General features: G+C 36.8%; 1 protein-coding gene across 2 annotated transcripts in view; it reads left to right on the top strand.

Moving 5' to 3' along the window:
* The window catches only part of TUNAR (transmembrane neural differentiation associated intracellular calcium regulator), a 58,411-nt gene that overhangs the window by 8,291 nt on the left and 29,931 nt on the right, over window positions 1-20,189 (top strand). Inside the window, exon 1 of one of the 2 annotated variants that reach the window (XM_088539687.1) lies at window positions 12,975-13,358. The exons of the other annotated variant lie outside the window; for it this stretch is intronic. The gene's annotated coding sequence lies outside the window, so the exon portion shown is untranslated. Of the gene's footprint in view, window positions 1-12,974; window positions 13,359-20,189 lie in introns of those variants that run through there. 2 annotated transcript variants of the gene reach the window in all.

The raw sequence follows: 20,189 nt of genomic DNA, 5'->3' as shown, positions 1-20,189 counted from the left end.
TATCAGTAGTTTCCGCAACAAGCCAAATATCTGTTGCAAGACAATATATTTCTCAGGAAGGAACCATACAACCAGAAGTAACCAAAAATCTGCTGCAACCATTGGTGCATTTTTCCAGCACTTATTAGAATTTAACTGAACATATAGAGGAAAACAAATGATAAATTCACAGAAAATATATCAGGAAAGTGCTCAAGTTGCCATCACTATTACTTGAAGTTGTGTCATTTGTGCCTAAGCCATTTGTGCCTAACTTTTTGTTGACCTGCTTTAAATTTCCCAGGTTGGTATTTAAGTGTGTAACCTTTTGCTATTTCCCAAGTGGTTATAGAGAATGGCTTAGTTACTATTTGTAAATTTGAAAACAGGTAAATGTCCTTTCAGATTTCTTTTAGATTAAATGATCCCTTTGACATTTCTTGTACAATATCTTTTTTTTTTTTTTGAATTATCACCATTCTTATTGCTCTCTTCTAAGCTCTTTTCTAGAGTTGCAGTTTGTTTCCTGGGGTGCCATGTTTATAACTGAAAACATCCAGTAGTGAATGCCACACTGGCCCTTGCTGGCAGCCTTTCATTGAGGCACTACGTCTGTCTTTGGCAATGTTATGGCCACACACTCAGATTTGATCTGCTCTCAGAAATTTACAGCAGAATAGAGCTAAGTACATACCTTTACGTTTCTTTTCCTAAATGTGGCTCATTTTGCAGCTTTTCCAGAGGAGTTCTTGTTTGAAATTTAATTCTTGCCTTTGCAGTTCTTGAAGCTTCTTCAATCTTGACATGATCTATGTATTTAATAAGTGTTTTCTATCTACCCCATCTTGAAAATTATTTATGAAAATATAGTATAGTTACTGATCTACTGCAGACTTCTGTGAAATTTTATTCAAAATAAAAATTACATCATTTTTTGAATGTAAAGCACAAAAAATATGTAGAGATAAAACACCCATCTCAGATGATCATTAACTGCAGATTTGTTGAAGCCAGGAGGGTCTACTACAAGAAAGATAAGTCTATACTTCACATTTTTTATGTTCTTCCATGACACTTGTTAGTGGTTACTGTCAGAGAAAGATGCTTGGTTGAGTGAAGTTTTGGGTTGATTCATTATTGCTATTTTTGTCTACTTACTTTCCACTGTTATTTCTCAGCAAATCTGGTCATTTTCCCATACAGAAGAATTAGATTCATTTAAAATGTTTTGATATTGAATGATTACTTATCTCTCTTACTTATCTCTTTGCTATCTTTTAGGTGTTTGTGGATGATTTGTTTGACTGTTTCAGGATCTTCTAGGAATTGAAATCAAGCTGATTTGGCTTATTTTCTCTTTCTGTGCTCTGTTCTTTTTTGGTCTTTGGAGCCTTTGTTATTTTTGACAAGTTTTGAAGTGATAATTTATTGGCCTTGAGATAAAAAGCTGGCTGAAACAAAATAACTTGTAGTGAATTTTCAGTGAGTCTAGCTCATCTTAAAACCTCTGGTTTACTTATTTGCCGGTGTTTGTCACTCCTTTAGTTTTATCACTTATTTCTGTCTCTGCTGCTTTGTTAGCTATATGACCACAGTTGACACTTTTAGTGAAGACCTATGCAAATAAGTCATTGGACACTGTGACCTCCTCAGGATCCCTTTTGAGGAAGAAACCACAATTTTTTCCTAGTCTTCCAACACTATTTTGTATGATTAATTCCCATTTTAACAACAGAGTTCTGCAGAAATGCAGTCAATTTTTTGACACTAATATTGAAATTCAAATAAAAAAGTTGAATATAGAAAAAAACTTAAGAGTATTTTTGGCTTCCTTAAACCTATTTCGTGTGATAGATATGTGAAACTGAGATAATTTATAAATTCCTTAGGCTGTGACAGGAAAAAACAAATCATGTAAATGGAAAGGAAGTTGTCCTGGAAAAAAGACATTTCAGAAGATAATGAGTTCACCACAAAAAGGCCTTGCTTAAGTACTTGGAATGAGTGGCAGAGCATTATAGAGGAAGATTCCTTCTTCAGTTTCAGTGACTTATTTTCCCACTGAATCCAGTGGGAAATGCTTTTTTTTTTTTTTTTTCTTTAGTCATCTCATATATCATGATTTATATCTCATGCTACTGAGATTTGAATTCCCAACGTCAAAGAATAAAAATCTGGGAAGAGACTTTCAAAGGTCGTATTTCTCAAACCAGAATTTCAATGCTTGCAAAAGCATCACCACAGATGGACAGAAGTGCCCTTCAGGCAGTCTTCCAGGTTTGTCTAAGTATTTGATTCATACTGTTTAAAATCCATCCTGATAGGGTGAAAATGATAAATCTCACTTGCATTCACATAGATTAATCTCAAAAAGTATATTTGCAACACAGCAAATGCCAAAATATAAAGCATCTTTGGAAAAGTTTATTTGAAAGTAAATCTGAATGAATTCCTATTTCAATGACTGCAGAGGGAAATAGAACAGAATTTCACTACTGGCTTTTAATATTGAAACTGAAAATGTAAAGTGTGTTCTCAGGAGAGATGGGAAATTATCCCAAGTACCTGCTTTTCTGAACCTTACTTTATATTAACTTAGAAAGTTTACATTTCTTTAAGCAAAGATTTTTTAAAAAACTTTTTTTTTAATGGTTTAATAAAAAAGCCCAGACATAACATTTGCTAAGGCCATGGGAAATATCAGGTTTGAGAGAAAGAAAAAAAAAAAAAGACAGGTAATGATAATATAATATGAATGTTGGCCTACCTTTCTGCAAGGAAGGCAAATAAAACTGCTACAGGAAAATTGTTTATTGCTTATTCTTTACATTATTCTCCTTTGGTGAGAAATCACACAGTCTTCAAGTTTTTTGATAAGCAAAGCATTTGCATTGGTGTATTAAGTAGGGTTATATGTAATATGAGTTTGAAGATTGTTAGTTTGATAAAAGAGATTCCTTTAAGTTCTCAAAGTTACTCTTTTTTTGCCTGGGAGAGCTGTATCAGCAGTTTTCTCTTTCCACACTCCGCCTTGATTTTCATCTAATAGATATTCTCTTATGATTTATTAAGAGATATAGAGCATCTGTTATGTTAAAACTGTACAGAAATCAAGTGCTGTAACAATGAGATATTGTATAAAAGGATAGAGAAGTGTTTATGATTCTTGTGAAATATTTGTATTTTCTGCGTATGAATTAGCCTTGTAACATGAACAAGGAGAGGTGAGGATAAATTAGTACTGAGAGAATGGAAAGAATTGAAGTTTTAAATAACTTGCTGAGGGATAAACCAGACAAGACTTGTAAAAAAAAAAAAAAAGAAAAGAAAGAAAGAAAAAGGAAAAAAACAATTTTCGTTAGGTTCAAGAACGAGTAAGACAGTTGGGCATGAGATGTATATACTTGAAAGCATAAAGATTATGAGATAAACAGCTTTCTATGTAGTGAGCATGGTGCAGAAAACCCTTTTGTGTAAATGTGATTTGACTAAGGGTTTCTGTTGAAAGTTATTGTTCTGGATTTCATCATGAAAGCTTTGCATAATTTGACAAGATGGCAGTTTATAAAGCGATTTTTTTCATCAAAGTAAAAATGAGAACAGAATATCCCATATTTTATTCAGCTTGAAACTGTTTAAATTGGAAATGCAACTCTGTAATGGTCACCCAGGCAATGCGGTTGTATTTTATGAGGATCACTTGGGAGAAGTTGTTACAATAGTCATTTGTAAGAGAAATAAAATATAGTAGATTACATATATTACAGATCTAGGTAATTGCTCCTGGTAAATATGCATTCTTTTCGAATTATTCCACAGTCTATGGCACAAGATGTATTTTTGTGCAAATGTTGCTAGATGGTTCTCTTTGTCTTCGTGGACATGTGTAAAGTATATTACCTTTAAAAGAAAAACAAAACAAAATGATAACAGAGCATTAAAATTTGAAAACCAAAAAAAAATTCCATGTTAAGGAAGGAACCTGCATATCACCTGCATATACTATAGTTCCTCATATCCTCGGAAACGTCAACTCTTTAGGGTGGAACTTACTGAGTGGCATATTAGGCTTACATTTCATGAATAATGTTTCACAGTAAATGGGACCCTCCTCAGAGTTTATCAGTCCTCTAAGATATAATTATTAGTGCATTAAGAAACATCCTAGCTGCCTCCTCCCCCGCAGAAATCACCCACACATGTCGAAGGCTGTGACATGCTAAATGACCAGGATCTCAGAAATACACAAAAAAGCTTAATCCTATCTCATGTTCTTTGTGAAAATATTACACAGGCTGTATGCTGCGTTTCACATGCATTTTTAGGGGTTATAAAAAGATGCTACACTGAGGAAATAGTATTTGAAAATGATATTCAAAACTTCATCTGCTCACGATTGCACTAATGTTGTATATCCAATCATAATATTGTCACTCACTGACATTTGGAATCTTAATATTCCATTTTAAGACTGTTTAAAATCAGCAGTTTAATAGAATAAGTACTAGATATATTATTTGAAATACTTGGCAGAGAATAACGTTATTATCCAGAACTAACTGTAGACAAAATGTGCACAGAAAAAAATGAGTCTTTGCAGATCAAAAGCACCTTAACAAACTTGTTCTCCAAGGAGACCCTATTTTCTTCACAGGATTTTTTTTTTCATCAATATTAAGTATTATAAATCACAGGAAATCTCAGGTGTCAAGGATGGACATAGGATAAAAACGCATAAGAGCGTACCTTTAAAACATGTGATTTCCAGTGGAAAATCATTCAACACTTGCAGAACTCACACAAGTTTTTCAAAGAAATGCGGAATGAAAAATTAAGCTGAATGTTTTGAATTTTCAGTGGGTCGACGAATGCGTCTGTAAAACAAATCCATTAAAAGTGATTTAGTGTGACATTCCTAGTGCACGGAGCAAGACGACCACAAGTGCCTTCATTAACAATAAGACTCACCCTGTCCAAGCTACCGGAACGGAGCTGTCTGAGACGAGGTGCCACGTCAGAAGTGGTCACTTTTTAGGTGTTGCTGATGGAGAGAGGCAGATAATGTACAATTATGAAATTGCTCTAGGACAGCAGGCCTGAATGTTGTTCTCTGGTGGTTTCAGTGAGCTAAGTGTTCCCAAAGCCTTCAGCCAGGATATTCACAGGTCCTTGGCCCTAATGTTTCTCATTAATTTCAGACTCATAACACCATTTCAGCCCAATTCAGTGTCTTTATTCACATTTTCAAGAGGCTGTAGATATTCAGCCATTGAGTATTGTCCTTCTCTAAATACTTGAGGTTTGTGGCAATCAAAAAATATATATGTTTATGGTTTTTTTCTGTATTAAAAACAGACACACAGATGTCTCTTTCTTCATCTGAAAAATTAATGAGTAGTTTCTAACAAAGGGGCTGAGAAAAGAAATTATTAGTTATTATTTGTAAAAGAAAAGTAAGTAAAATGAGTAAGAAATTTCCAGTGGAGAAATTAGATGCAGAGTTTAGAAAATTCTGTTTTCAAATAAGAAATTATTTCTTTAACACAAGATCAAACATAGAAAAACTTGTTTTTTAAGGTTCCTTTGGACCTAGTGATTCCTAAAATAATCTGTAAAATTTAAATTTTAGAATTATTTAAAAAGTCTAAACTTGGATAAAATGGTCATGTTACTTCAGATTGTCCAGTAACAGGAGCGTATGATGGAAAATGGAGAAAAATATATTACTCAGTTGAATCTATGGAAATAATTTCATGCAGTCATAAAAGGTAATTTCCTGAGTTGGGTTTTGTCCAAGACTCTGAAGTTGTCACCCAAAGCTTATGGGAAGTGCCACAGGATCTTTCATGAGAACAAGTTATTGTGACCTTTGCTTTAATGCTTCAGGACAGAAAATTCAGGATGTTTTCTCTTGGCAATGTGCTGGTGCAGTACAAATACCGTTTGTATACCATAAGAATACCATTTATTCCAATCTTGCTTGTTTCTAGTATTTTGTTATCCTTGAAAAAAAATTACATAATTATTAGTTAAGAAATGCACAATTAGGATTGCTGAAAGTGTGAATGATGCATTTAGACCATTGAAATTTTGCTTTTTAATGGCTTCATAAATTGGAGCTGCTGTTTGAAGTTCAATTGGGAAAATGTGCAAAGCATTAAGTCAGAACACAGTCATCTCCTTCCAAGGATAAAAGACGAAATAGCTGGAGATCTTATAGGAACAGTGAAGAACAAAATATATGAATGCCAGTTGAGAAGGGGACTGAAAAGCTAAAACTTACTAATAAGAATTATTTGATTCTAGATTGTGTTTTCCATCTGTGGCTTGCAAAGCATTTTGATTATAGAGAAAGCATCACAGTGTTTCTTTGCAGGAAGTAAATATTATGACTGCTTTACATATGGGTAATGATGATAACACTAACTCTCAATTTTCGAATGCTGCTCAAGAGCTCCCATCAAAAGCTGCATGTTGAAATGAAATTGAGCTGTGGTGATGAAAAGGAGGTAAAAATAACAGAGTTTTTGGACTGAAGTCCTGAAGTAATCCAAAAGAACATGCTTACACAGAGAACGCTCCTTGTGTCTGGTTAAGCCGTTATAACTTAAAACAGAACTACAGTCTCGTGATATTATACCTCTTTTTATGTAGCTTGACTGATGATTACGTTGAATTGATTTGAGGCACATGAGACACAAACACACTTTTTTCTGTTTAAACTGAGTTTGAAACATGTTATGGAGATTCTTTTGGAAATGTTCAATAAATGGCTATGGCCATAGGTTAGCTCTGTTATGAATGAATGTGGTTAGGAACGGATGACTGGACCGAGTCTTTTCTATGCTCTTTTTTCATAAATACACGACAAATCTTTCCTGTGTATCAAATGTTTGCAACTGATGCAAACTATCTGCAGTTTATCTATCTGTGGTTTGTCAAGCTTATAGACTAACATATGGTGAGGAAGATTATAATACGTTCATCATATTCAAGCAATTTCTTTTCTTGAGGGTATAAATTTTGAGAAAAATTGAAAAGAAAAAGCAGTATAATCTATCATACTTAACACTGGTAGAAGCCTGTTCCTTCAGTTAGGCTTGCAGGAAGGTGCAAGCTGGCAAACCTTGGTCAGAGCAAGTAGTTAGATGACTTCCTGACCTCCCAGCCTGAACTATCCTATGAGCCTATATTTTTTAAAAATGCTATTTTTGTCCATAGATGTGATTCCTTTAAGTTTCTAGCCAAGCAGCACTGACATTCAGTGGGACTTGAATGGAAATGGAAGTTTTGAGTGGAAAACAATATACGCTGTTGAAATTGAAGCAAGAAAAAGTATACATTGGTATGTTCATATGGATCGGAAGAAATTCAAAAGTTACTGCTGGCTGTCAATTTTTGGTTACTACCAATGAGCTGGTATTTGCTCTTCTGGTCAGCTGAGATACAGTAACTGCCCATAAGAGCATACTTAATCCATATCAGTGTAAAGCAAAACTGCTTAAACTGCTTTGGCAGCTGCTTGGTGATGGTTTTTAATCTATGAATGAGGAAAGCAGGGAAATGGGAAACAGAATGGGACAGAATTTTCTTAAATTGCTCCAGCTCAATTTGCAAAAACACACCTGTGTTCTGAGTCATTTGCTTCCATGTCCCTGGACCCAATGTTGTGAACACTTCATAACTGAAAGACAGGCTTTCAGATAAAGTCTTAAAGCCAATCTTAGTCTTGCGCTGTTCCCTGGGACTGTTTAAAAAGAGAAACAAGCAGAAATTGGATAGTGGCCACCTGCTCTTTTAAAATATTGCCAGCGATTGGTTCCTAGGTATTAGATCAGAAGGGAATTTGATCCAGATTGTTAATTGCGTGTCATGGTCAAATGTCAATTTAGGTATTTTTTTTTCCTGCTTACGTGATACTCCTACCAGGGCTTGATGGACACAGTATCTTTCTTCCTCTTTCATTCCAAGCTGTTGAAGTGTGGTCAGAAGTATCACACTGTATTTCAGCCTTATGGAGGGAGTGTTTCCACAGTGACTTGGTTAGGTAATTTCAGAGGGAGAAACACCAGGTGTAATGGCTTCTTGTGCTCTTCCCTGTGGCTAATATTATGTACACTAGATTGAGCTAATTTTTGCAATTTATGCAGTCTTCAGAGTTGAACTGGCTGTTTTTAGTGTGCCCCTTCAATCTCCAACATATCCCCCTCAATTAATGGTATTGAGCAGATAATTTGATAACTAAAATCGGTGTTTGTTATTGCAATTCCTGTTATTGAAAAATGGTAAATGTTAGACTAGAAGGATAAGGGAAAAAAAAGGTGTAAGAAAGAAAAATGCAATCTTTAAAATTGACTTTGACAAATATACTTATTCATTAAAGGGCAAGTATGTACTAATGTGGGTTAGATACTTCCTATCTCTTCAGAGGTCACATTGTGCAAGTTTTCTGGATATCTCAGCATAAGATATCCAGATCTGAGTTTCCCAACCACTGGTTTCACACTATCATCCCATTGCTTGTGTTTCAATGCTGTTATACCTTACCCCCCTCATTCTGAGCCCTCCATTTCTCTTCCTTTTATTTTTTTTGTCCTAGTTTTTCTATTTCTCCTTTGCCCTTAGCCTTCCCAGCACTGCATTTATCCCTGAGTTGGCCTTTGATCATCTTTCTTCTTTCTGTGTCTTTCTGCATTTTGTAACGCGTCTCTTCAGGGAGCTAAGGAGTGATCGATCACTTCAGAGTGAGGTTTTTCAGGAGCATATTGACCTAGTTCACTTCTGAATGTGATACATGCTTGGACTACATGCTATACATGCTGTGAACTAGATGTATGGGGATACATGCTTTGAACTGGATGCAGTTCATAAAACCCTGAAGAAAAACGGGCATAATATCTAGGAATCCTTATAGCTTATTATCTTATTGCCCACTTATGACAAGAACAACTGCTAACAAGTCTATTGCATCCTTCTCTTGAAGCAAATAAGGGATGAGAGATATTTTGCTTTGGCTGAAGATGTAGTATAGCTTCTGTCTTTGGCCACATTGTGAAAAAATACTGCATCTTTCTCATGCTTAGCTTAAATATTAGGCCACTGGCACACTGCAAGCAAAGGATGATAAATAACAAGTTGTTTGTTTAAATTCATGTTGTCACATGCATTGGCGTGATTCAGATGTGTTCACGTACATGTTCTGCCCTTTTTCAGGTAACATAGTATGCCTTGATCTCTAGGGGACTATCTTAAAATAGTCCTATAGCAGCAAGTCCAGCTCTGTAGTGTTTCTACTTAATTTTGTATCTGAAGTAAAGGCAGGGTTTTAGCAGAAAGTCGAACTTAATCAAAACCAAACACCATTTGAATTCCTGGCTGTTCTTAGAAGTGATCCTGAACAATTACTTTAAAATATAGCTTAACTTGAACCATAACTGCATAATAAACCTAGCCACTCAGCTTCCTGATTCTTACATTTGTTCTTTAAGGACAAGTAGATTTATTCTGGATATGAAAAAGTTTACTTTCCTGGTTAAAAATAAAGGTAGCCTAATCATTAAGATACCAGTGTTTGCTCCTGTTTTTCTTTCTGATCCATGTACATTGTTTCCTTTTGTAAGACTCTGCATCCAGCACAATACTAACTTTCAGTAGTTGTTATGTTTCCTAGCATTGTCTTTTTGATCTTGGAACTATTTTGCCATTTGATTAAACAATTGGCCATAATATAGTACTTAGTGTAAACAACTTGCTAAGGTACACGGACAAAATTGCCTAAGATTCTTTGAGGACAACAAAGGGAAAAATATATTTGGAGGTCCCACGTGCTCAGGGAGATGCATCTAATGTTTAAAATGAATTGATCCTCATCTGTCAAAGCCATTTTCATGCTAGAATAGTATGTGTGAAAATCTAAATGGCACTGTAGAGCACTGCTAGAAGCCTAGCGCTTCGAGGGGCTGTACACCCTCACTCAGTTTCTGCTGACTTTCGGGGGAGCTGGAGATATTCAGGGTTCTTCTGGGGCTCCTAGAGTCTCTCAGTTTTGTAGTATGGGATCTGGAAGTACTCTGCAAGAGTAGTTTCATCTTCCTTTGCAAAAAGAACTCTTGGAACAATTTTCATTTTTTACAGTCAGTATTTGAAATGACACATCTTCTCAAGGAAAACTCTAGGTCCTCTAGTGTTATTAATATCTTAGCTTTGGAAGAGACACATATGACCTCTATTTCTGAAGTGCATCTGTGAATATTGGAAGTGTTTTGCACCATATAGAAGATATTATCAGGCTAGTATTTTTACTCAAGGATTATTAGACTTGACAGGAGAGGGGTAATTCAGACATTTAAAATAATTTCAGGGGCAGATCCGTTATGTAGTCCCAAAACATGGAAGCTCCTGATGCTTAACAACATAACAACATTCCTTGATAACTGACCTATATTTTTGAAAGCAGATAAAGATATGTGGTATCCCCGTTTTTCACTTTCTGCCCTATGTTAAAGCAGTCCAGCTTTTCAAAAGTCCAGGATATCTGCGCATTTAACATCCGACCCTGCAATTTTTTCTCAGCCTATGAACCCAACATGCTTAGGTGTACTGAAACACAGAATCTCTGATCGAGTATGCTTGGAGGTGAAACTTGCGATGACTGGGAGGGTGGCATGGAGAATTCTGCCATATAACACTACAAATTTGTTCTAGTGACAATGCTGGAGACAAGTTTTTGTATGTGCCGTGGATTCACAATAGCACAGTGGGAAATGCTTGTTAATGTCCAGATCTCAGGGGGTGCCGAGTCGAAGGCAGCAGTGGTTTTAGCAGTGTTTTTTTCAGTGGAAGCGCTGCCTTTTGCTTACACGCATTGCGGTAGATGGTACAACTGTTCTAGCCGTTTTTTTACTGCAGGGATATTGCATGTGATGTGCTGTGAAAGGCCTGGCTGGAGAGCAGCCTTGGACTGGTGGCTGCCCTCGGGGTTGGAAGGCTCCGGGAGGAAGGAGAGCCAGCAAGGAGGGACCGAGGCCATGGGAAGACTCCAGAAGGGAGCGGACACCCAGCCAAATCTTCAAGCTCAAAAGGCAGAAGAACCCTTTTTTAAGAGCCTGAATAGATCTGTTGGAGCTGATACAACTAAAGATGCCCCTGAAAGCTGCTGGTCTGAGAGCAGCAGGCTGGGGTTTCCTTCATAGCACTCGCAAAACCATGTTGCTGTCTTCCTAGCAGAGGCTCTTCCAGGGTAGCGGGGTTGCTGAGCACTCAGCAAGGGTACTTTCCTTCCACCTGGTCTTCAGAGTCAGCAAGGACACTGGCAGCATACCTAGAGCCTCAGGACACAGAAGTAAGTTGGCTCCTGAACAGGATGCTTCCTCTGTGTGCATACCAGCAGCCAAAGCATTTTCAAAGGGCAGGTAGTTTTGCAGGCACCTGCAAGCTTAGAATACTTGGACTGCAGCAAAATGTGGAATTGTAAATATGGCAAAGAAAGAGCCTTGCAAATTTAACCAAGAGCTATAGTTTTTTCAGGCAAAGTCCTTAGCTATGAATTATTTTCTTCTGAGGAGAGGATATGGGATTTGCTGGATCAGTGTGCATTTTCTTAGAACTCAGATAAAAAATGTAACCACATTTCTTTTCCCCCGATGTTTTGTATTTTCAATGTACCATGCAGATGTGTGTGGGGCCCGGCATCTGTCACAACCTGGTCAATGGAAATTTGTGGTTAATATCTATTTTATTTTGTCAGACAGTAATGTTTTTACTGATCTGAAAGGGCTAGACCAAGCTCTTCCATGGCAAAACAAAATAAAATTTGGCAGGGTTAATAGTTAGAAAGAATATTTAAATTCAAGAAAATGGGATTCTGCAAGATTTGGTGGCTTAGCAGGTAGGGAGTATGTGTGGATAATATAAAAGGTGGCAACTGGACTGTAAATTCCCGAAATTGAGCAGCTTCTTCATTTTATGCTTGGATAGCACCTTGCTCAGCGGGGTTTTGTCCATGACTGGACTTATAATACAAATAAATGCAACTTCTTGAGTCCTAAAGAGAGCAGATTTGTGTCTGTATTGCATACATTGAGCAACCTGAGACTCAGCTTTGCTGTGATGCCCATATGACTTCCGGATCAGAGCAAGGTTTCAAGCAGCTCCTTCCAAGATGATTGTGGTGACTTTGTGGTCTGTGTAGTGATGACCACGGGCACAGGATCCAGCTGCTGAAAGACCTCATCCACAGTCTCTGAAAATCAATTTTCCTGGGCTTCAGTGGGATTTGAATCAGGCTCTTTTAGGCTGAATTTTCCATTACTCAGTGCCAATAATTGGGTCAGCAGCTATTCAAAAGTGCTCAGTGCTTACAATTCTTGTAATATCCTTTGTAGTCATACTTTCCAGGGAGCCCAAAAGACCCAGTTTGTTTAGGCTAAAGAATAAGCATTCACAAAAGTTTTTGCTTGTGTCTAAAGAGTTCAGCATTATTAAATGTTCATCTTCCACATACGCCACAGATAGTTCCAGAAATTATAATATGTTCTGTGGTCCTGATAAATACTGCTTTCATGTGCACAGCTCAGAGAATTTGCAGCTTTCTCATACATGTCTGAACGGAGCAGAAACAATTCCAGCAGTTACACAAACTGAATTCTCTTTTCCTCCTCCTACCTGTTTGTTTCTAATAAATGTAAAGCTTCTAATTTCCTTTGAATTCTGGCATACTAGAAATTAAGAGAGTGTTTGTGCTGTTTTTCTTTGCCAGAGTTTGGCTTATACAACGGATTTTTACTCTGTAAGACAGATTTGGCTGTATTTGTGCTTTTTTCATCTCCCCCTGAGGAGTATTAACTCAAAGCAATCACAAGACACCCATCCTTGCCTGCTGCTTCTTGAACTGTTATATCTTCTTCTTTGCTGCTTGTTTCTGTATTTGAAGCTTTTCTTTAATAGGAAAAAGCAACAATCAAAAAAATTAGAGGCTATCACCTTTCTTTGATGTAAGAAAGCTTAAACATGTGAAAGCACTTTTGTTCCTGTAGAATTTACTTTTAACAGCTTATTCTCCTCACTGAAATCAAGAAAGGTAGAATGATCTGTACAGTATCGCAAAAGGAAGCTGTGTGCACTCTTGGAAAATGCTGAGCTGCTTGTGAAGCCATAGACGGTGCGTGTTTATGGACTTGGTTTTCTAAGCAATCTCCAAAGCTTGAACGGATTACAGTGATATTTTAACAAGGCTGCTGGCATCTGTCACGAGCTTTCACTGACTGAGGAAGCTAAAAGATGGCAGAGTGTAATTATTTCCACGTAAGCTAAATTCTAGTGACTGATTATCACAAGGACTTTGGTGCTTTAAACTTCTTAATCTCCTCCAAGCCAAGCAGGTAAGTCTTACAGGCTTCTCTTCTAGCTTTCATTTTGACTGGGGAGTGGGGGCTCGCAGGGGGCTGGTGGTGAGGGAAAATGTGTTAGATATGAAGGCAAACTGTGCTCCTGAAATAGTGCTTCTGAAAAGCACTTGCATGTTGGAATTTTCTGTCAGGTTATAAATCTACTACTTAAAAGCTAAAAAATTTCCATGGCAATATTGTTGCTTTCTTTAGCCAAGATCTGGCAATTTTTCCTTATTAAAGTAATCTCTAATATAGGCAAATACTATATATGCTTAAACATTATTGGAAGAGGACTTGCACATCAGTTATCTGTACTTATTGAAGTATATGTCTAAATCTCTTTCTGCAATCATGTAATTTCTTCTACATTGATTACTCTGGTTAAAACAGTGTTATTCCATATGTTAGTCATAATATGTTTAGAATTAACTTCCTCAAAATGATTTCAGTCAAACAGCTTTTCCCTGGTAACACGATTTGCTAAACTGAATCCCTGGGCAGCTTACATTTCAGATGAGTCCTGCATCATTGCAGAAATACTGTGTAAACAAGAGGTTTCCTAGCTCTCAAGTGGGAATGTAACAGCATCAAAAATAGATAATTCTCTCTCTTTCACCCTTGAAAGAACATTTACTCTGTTTAAGTAAAGCCACTGCTATGCCTCTTGAGATTAAGCTTCCTGTTTTAAGACTTTTAACATAATTATTATAATTTAGAAAACCAAAGACACTTTGACCATAAATAGTTTTCTCTTAATTAAGTTTTTCTGTCCTCTGAGAATGTATACTAGTTTTAAGAAATAATTATTGTTGAAGGACAAAGATTTTACATAGATTTCTAATATTTTTGTTTTTCAAGAATGACCGTCTGCTTTAATATATTACACTGAAATATTGATATATATAGATATATGCTTTTTTGTTGTTTTAAAATATGGTTGTTTACAGAAAGCAATTAATTTAAACTCTATATTCCATCTGGCTATGATAACTGAAACAAAACCTTCTAGCATATGCAATTATAAATAAATTTCTAAGAATTATTACATGTGTAATTAACAGAAGACTGAGTTATCACTTTCTTCTCCTCATAATAATTCTGCATGAAAACATGAGAAATGACTCTCATTAAAATCTCACAGCAGATCAACCCTTTAAAGGAAGGGAGACATTAAAACAAAGTATTTAAGCTGTGCAAACACCGTTATTAAACAGAAATAGACACTAAAGAAAGGTCTGAAAACAAAGGGAATATTTAAGAAATAGATACGCCTTAAATACTTAAAATGTTTTGACTTTTATTTTTCTTAGAGGGAAATCTCAGAGCATCTTGGGGATGTATATTTGTATATTTTGCTTTGTCTTTTCGCTCCAAGGAATCTCTGTGGAAACCTGTGCATTATTCATCTGTAAAGTTTTCACAATTCTGGTCAACGGAGTGACTAATTAAGGAGGATTCACAAAAAGCCTGCCAGGGCTGCCGACGGAGGTAGCGTTTCCCTAGGTGAGGCGCATTCTCCACGGAAGTTTAGGGACTTTGTGATGTGTTTGCAGCATCTTTCAGCAGCAGGCTGCCCCTGAGGGTGCCTCATTGGTGGCAAACAGAGAACCAGGCTAAGCCCTCCATATCAGCAGGCATTAACTAGATGAATTTTGCTTTTATGAAACAAAACCAGGTATGTTTTAAAAGACTTTACTAGCAAAAATACTGGATTTTTTTTGTGAGAGCAGTTATATTTCTAGTAGCAATGTGAACAGATACTTAAACCAGGCTTGTGCCAAATTCCTCAAAATGCATTCACTTGGGTCCTGTTAAGTGCCATGCAAGAACTCATACTCTGCATTTAGATTATTTAATAATCTTCAGGGCTACTTGGCTTCTATGCAGTGTCCATTCAGAGTTCTATGTGCAGAGCAGTAATTAAGAGCTCTAGGAATTAATCATATGAATATATAGATTGTGACTTTTTACCTAATGCTTGAAAGTTATCCCAGGATTGAAAGTGTCTTCCCCACCTCCTCTTGTTCAAAACACAGCTACAAATAGAAAAGGGAAGAAATAACTTTTTGTTCTATGCTATAAAATAGTAACGTCATGTAATACACACCCAAGAGCTTAACAGAACTATAATAGGACTAATTTATCCAGTCCCCGTCTAATCCTTCATTACCATACTGTTATGTTTTTTGCCCGATGGGTATAGTGCCTGTTGAGAAATAATGTGAATATTTATTCAGCAGTAATAACTGTTGCTGCTTAACTTGCTTGGGAGCTTTTCTTTACCTTGAGTGAACATGCTTATCTGTAAAAGGATTTCAGGCAGATGATCACCCTTGGGATTTGATGAATTCCTGCATTGTAGGTTCTAACTTATTATGTGGCTCTACAGCAAGATTACTGTTTTCCTAATGAGATTCTAGTTCAAACAGAGACACGGCAAATGTATCGGTGCTTCCCAGAAAATGGTGTCTGTCTCCCAGAGTGGTTTAATGTACACATGGAACCAGTTTATTTAAGCTGCATTATAAGCGTAAGTCTGTCTTCATTTGGTGCAACAGACATTGCAGCTTGTATGAGAAAGACTGTGCTAGTAATAAGAGCAGAGCCCAAACCTCTTCTCATAGAAACCAGAGCGTTTGGCTACCTAGGCCAGCAGGAATGGGATCTGACTGCTCACTTTGGTGTGTAACTTCCATTCGATATTGGTGATCCAGGAAAAAAAATATTGCCACTGCTTCGTGCTTGTACAAAACTGCATTTTAGCTCAAGACACATTTTTTAAAGTCTGCCGAGATTACACACTCATATTCCACTTATATGTTAGGGAATTTGTTTCAAAAGAGGTTTTTAAATTTTCAAAAGAAAGGAAGATACTTAGTGAATGTATCTCCTGCAGTGAGTATAACTGTGCTACTATCCAGGATTTCACACTTTTGTGAGTACATTTTTGATTCCACAGTAGTGAAATGCAACTCTTAGTGTTGGGGTGACATAAGGAGAGAAGTGCTAGATTACCAAAATATAGGTGATTTAAATTAGAGCAAACTCTGTACTGTCATTAGCTATAGTAATGTAAATTAAGGATGTCTTCAGTGAAATTGGGGAATGTACGTGAGGTTTACTTTGATATAACTGAATCAGATTCACCAAAAGTTTAATTAAGACTAACTTGTAAAGGTCTGAGCAACCCCATCAACTATTAACTGCAAGCTGTAAACTTCCATCTTGCATTGTTAAGTTAGAAGTTAAGCCAAGGTAAACCACCATTTACTTAAAAAGAAAGAATAAATGGTCTATTTTTTTTTCTGGCTTTACTTACCTTTAGCCGTACTGTTTTCACACTGATATAAGTCTTTGTCAGATATGATAACAGCTGGTAACAGTCTGTTCTGCACTGCTGTGAGCTAGAATCAGACCATTTGCCATATAGGATATTGAAATAATGATTAAAGTAATATTATCTTGAACATAAGCTATAAATATTTTTATGGGTGTTAAATATACTGCAGATAGGTAGAATTATATGTGTATGTTATTCATGTTCTTAAAGACTTTTTTTGGAAAGAAAATCTATTTTTTATGGTTAGATTTTTCAATTATTTTCTGATGATGATCTGGAAGTGTATTCCCTAAAGCTCAAATTCTCTTGCACGTGTTGTGTGATATTTAAATTAAAAGGCAAGAAATCAATTCAGTTGTTTATGCTGTAATTGACTGAGTAGTAACTGAGATACAGGATATGAAAGGTCAAAATGAGGAATGTTTCCAGAGAACTTTGCAAATGATTCTCGCAGAGTTTTAATTAAAATTTGGTGCATAATTAAATTGTACCTACTATTTCATATTTAATGATTTCCATGATCTGTGCAGTTCTTTGCAAATGTGTTAGAATTATGGCATCCTTTATACATGATACTGCTTTTAAAGGCCTAATTCAGTTTTCAAGAAATGGCAACTGTAGGAAAAGGTGCAGCTTAAGCACTGAAGTGGCAGTCTCTACTAAGTATTAAATCTGATGGGGATGAGGGCCAGCCTTGTGCAACAAGGGCTGTCATTTGCTCCTAGGGGCAGGGAGCTGGGTGGCACTGGGAGAAGCCGAGGTGCAGGCATCTCTCGGTGATGGTCTTGAGGAGCACCTGAGGAGCAGTGCCACCAGCATCGCACCTCAGCCTGGCATGGCCCTGCTTTAGCTCCCTCTTTTGTGAGATTCCTGTGGGGTGTCACTGCTTTGGGTTCATTCAGCTCCTGCCCGCATCTCTCCAGCCCACAGATCCCTTTGCCCAGGGACCGCAGCTCTGCTGCGGGGTGGTTGGCACCAGAGCCCTGTCCTATGTAAGGGGCTGCTCCTTCAACTGGGTAGGGGGCTGGCAGCGTCCTTGTGAGCTCCGGTCCTTGTGCTAACACTCATGAGACTCCTGTCTCTCAAAGAGGATAATGGCATTATTGAAAGGATGGAAATGTGGGAAGATGAAAGATAAATAGAAAATGGAATAGAATGTTATGTGGATTAGTCAGCCTTTTGAATGCATAGTAAAAAGCGTTTTCCAAGATGGAATTCAAGTTTTGTGCAAATGGTGCTATATTTGCTTTCTGTCAGGGACTGCATTTTTTCTAAGCCACTTTCCATTTTTGAAAAAGAAAATGGCACAAATGTTGACATCTCCAAAACTACCACTGCTACAATTACTTTTAATAATCTGATGGCTCCTTCTTATGTGCCAAACAGTTTGCTCTCAAGTTGAACTTACCAATAGTTGACTTGCTTTTGGTGGTTTTGTTTTATTGCTTTGTCCTTCAGCTGCCCTTCCCTAGCACTTTTGATAAAATTCGCTCCAGTACAGAAATCTTAGCTGTTTGGTATTCCTCCTTGTAAAAATAAAGCACAAAACAAGATATATTGCAATATTGATAACTTATCATCACACTCTTCAAAGATTGTGTTGTTGAGGATAAGAGCAGATACCCACATGAATATAAAGGAGGAAAAATAGAACAACTACAGCCTATCCTGTTGAAATAAATCTTTCTTTAGGAAGTATATGATGAAATATGTTCATGTAAATGCAATGATCTCTTTGTGAGAATTAGAGAAATCTCCCTACTTCTCTCTGTTGCCTTTGTCTATATGTTCATTTGCTTTCTAGTCTTATTTCCCTCCCAATAACATATTCCACTCCTAATATTTTTATCTATGTATTTCTGTATTTTCCATGTACTATATACCTCAGACATTGCCTTAGCTTCCCTCCTCTTTTAGTATGTCATGAGTCATTATACACATTTAAAGGAAAATGCAGTCGTTTGAAATGCCTTTAAATTGAGCCTTTTTTACAAGTTGAAAGAAATGATCTTTCACATCACATGTCAGATACATGATATCTAATCATATTGTGTCCTCCCACTCCTTTTCACTCAGAAAGGAATAAAAGGAATATTGAAACAACATGTAACCTTACTACTGCAACTCCACCAGGCAGTTTCCCCTTGTTTTCCTGCTCCTACTTCCTAAGTGGGACATTGGCTCTTTGATTCCTTCTCCTCTTGCATTTGTTAATGTACATCCCTACCCTTGCATAGTTTCACACTGGGTTTTTGTGTACTTTTATGATCAGTGTGTGACAAGCCATTACCTAAAAAATGATAGATGTGTAAAGCCTGAAATAACTTTTTAATCTAGAGTGCGACTGAGGAGAGACATAATAATCTGTAAATACATAAAAGGTAGTTGCAAAGAGGAATATAGGGGCTCTTTTCCTTGATCATTGCAAATAGGACAAGAAATAGTAGGTTTAAATTTGCGGCTATGAAGCTTAGAAATGCGCTTGGTATAGTAGTGAGGCACCAGAATAAATTGCCTTTCAAAAGCATGGAGCCTCTGGAACAAGGGCTGTTTGGAAAGTCATTTCCCAGGAATGGTTTGTGCATGCTTGATCCTGCTGTGAGGCAGTGGTGGGTTAGCTCCCTTGTGGCCCTGCTTTCTGTCATTCCTCAGCACTTTGCAAGCACGTAAACTCGTGGCATAAAGGGAGCCGTGAAGGATGTGAGAACCGTGGTGCACAACAAATACCCTCTTTGCATCAGCCACTCATAGGGAAGACCTATGTTGGATTTATTGCTATGAAGAAGCATAGATGAGGTACTGTGAGAGGTAGAGGAATTGTCCAAAGTATCAGAAGAAGGGATTCAGGGAAAGTGAGTGATGTCAAATTAATTATATAAATCAGAAACCATTCAGGGGCAATCTATGTTTAGTGCCTTAATTAATCATATGAAAGCTTGGGAGAAACATTTACCTAGAGGCATGTAAACTGCTTGCTGCAGTATCTCTTCCTTAGTAACATCTTTCTGTGTCCTGTTGTATACAAAATACTAAATCAACTTAATTTACTAAATCAGTACTGAAATTGTTTTATTTCTTCATATAATGCACTAGGGGAAAGATTATAGATTGTCACAGGTAGCTTTTACCAAGTTCAGAGACAAAATTGGAGCTACTAAAGGAAGTTTTGAGTTAACATTTTCTTCAAATTCATGGATGAAAAATACCCAGTATATGCTCATATCAGTAGATATATTGGATGAACTGAATATATTGTGATCTGTTTTATATAGCAGCTCTCCTTCATGAGCTTTGAATATAGAAGAACTTTGTTAAGAAAATGAGGCTTAAACCGCAAAGCTTTCCTTGTAAAGCCTGAAAGCAGGGTGAACTGAAGCCAAGCTGTTGTCAGAAAAGTTACTCCTTTATTCAACATAATCTGTCAGTCTCTTTTTCACCAAGACCTGGTGTTTGCCATTTGTATAGTACACACAAGCTATAGG

The sequence above is a fragment of the Tinamus guttatus genome, unplaced genomic scaffold (genome assembly GCF_059628265.1).
Source record: "Tinamus guttatus ecotype Peru unplaced genomic scaffold, ASM5962826v1 Tinamus_guttatus_pri_ptg000048l, whole genome shotgun sequence".
NCBI lineage: Eukaryota > Metazoa > Chordata > Aves > Tinamiformes > Tinamidae > Tinamus > Tinamus guttatus.
The sequence above is the reverse complement of the archived record's forward strand: the minus strand, read 5'-3'. Positions and strand labels throughout refer to the sequence as shown.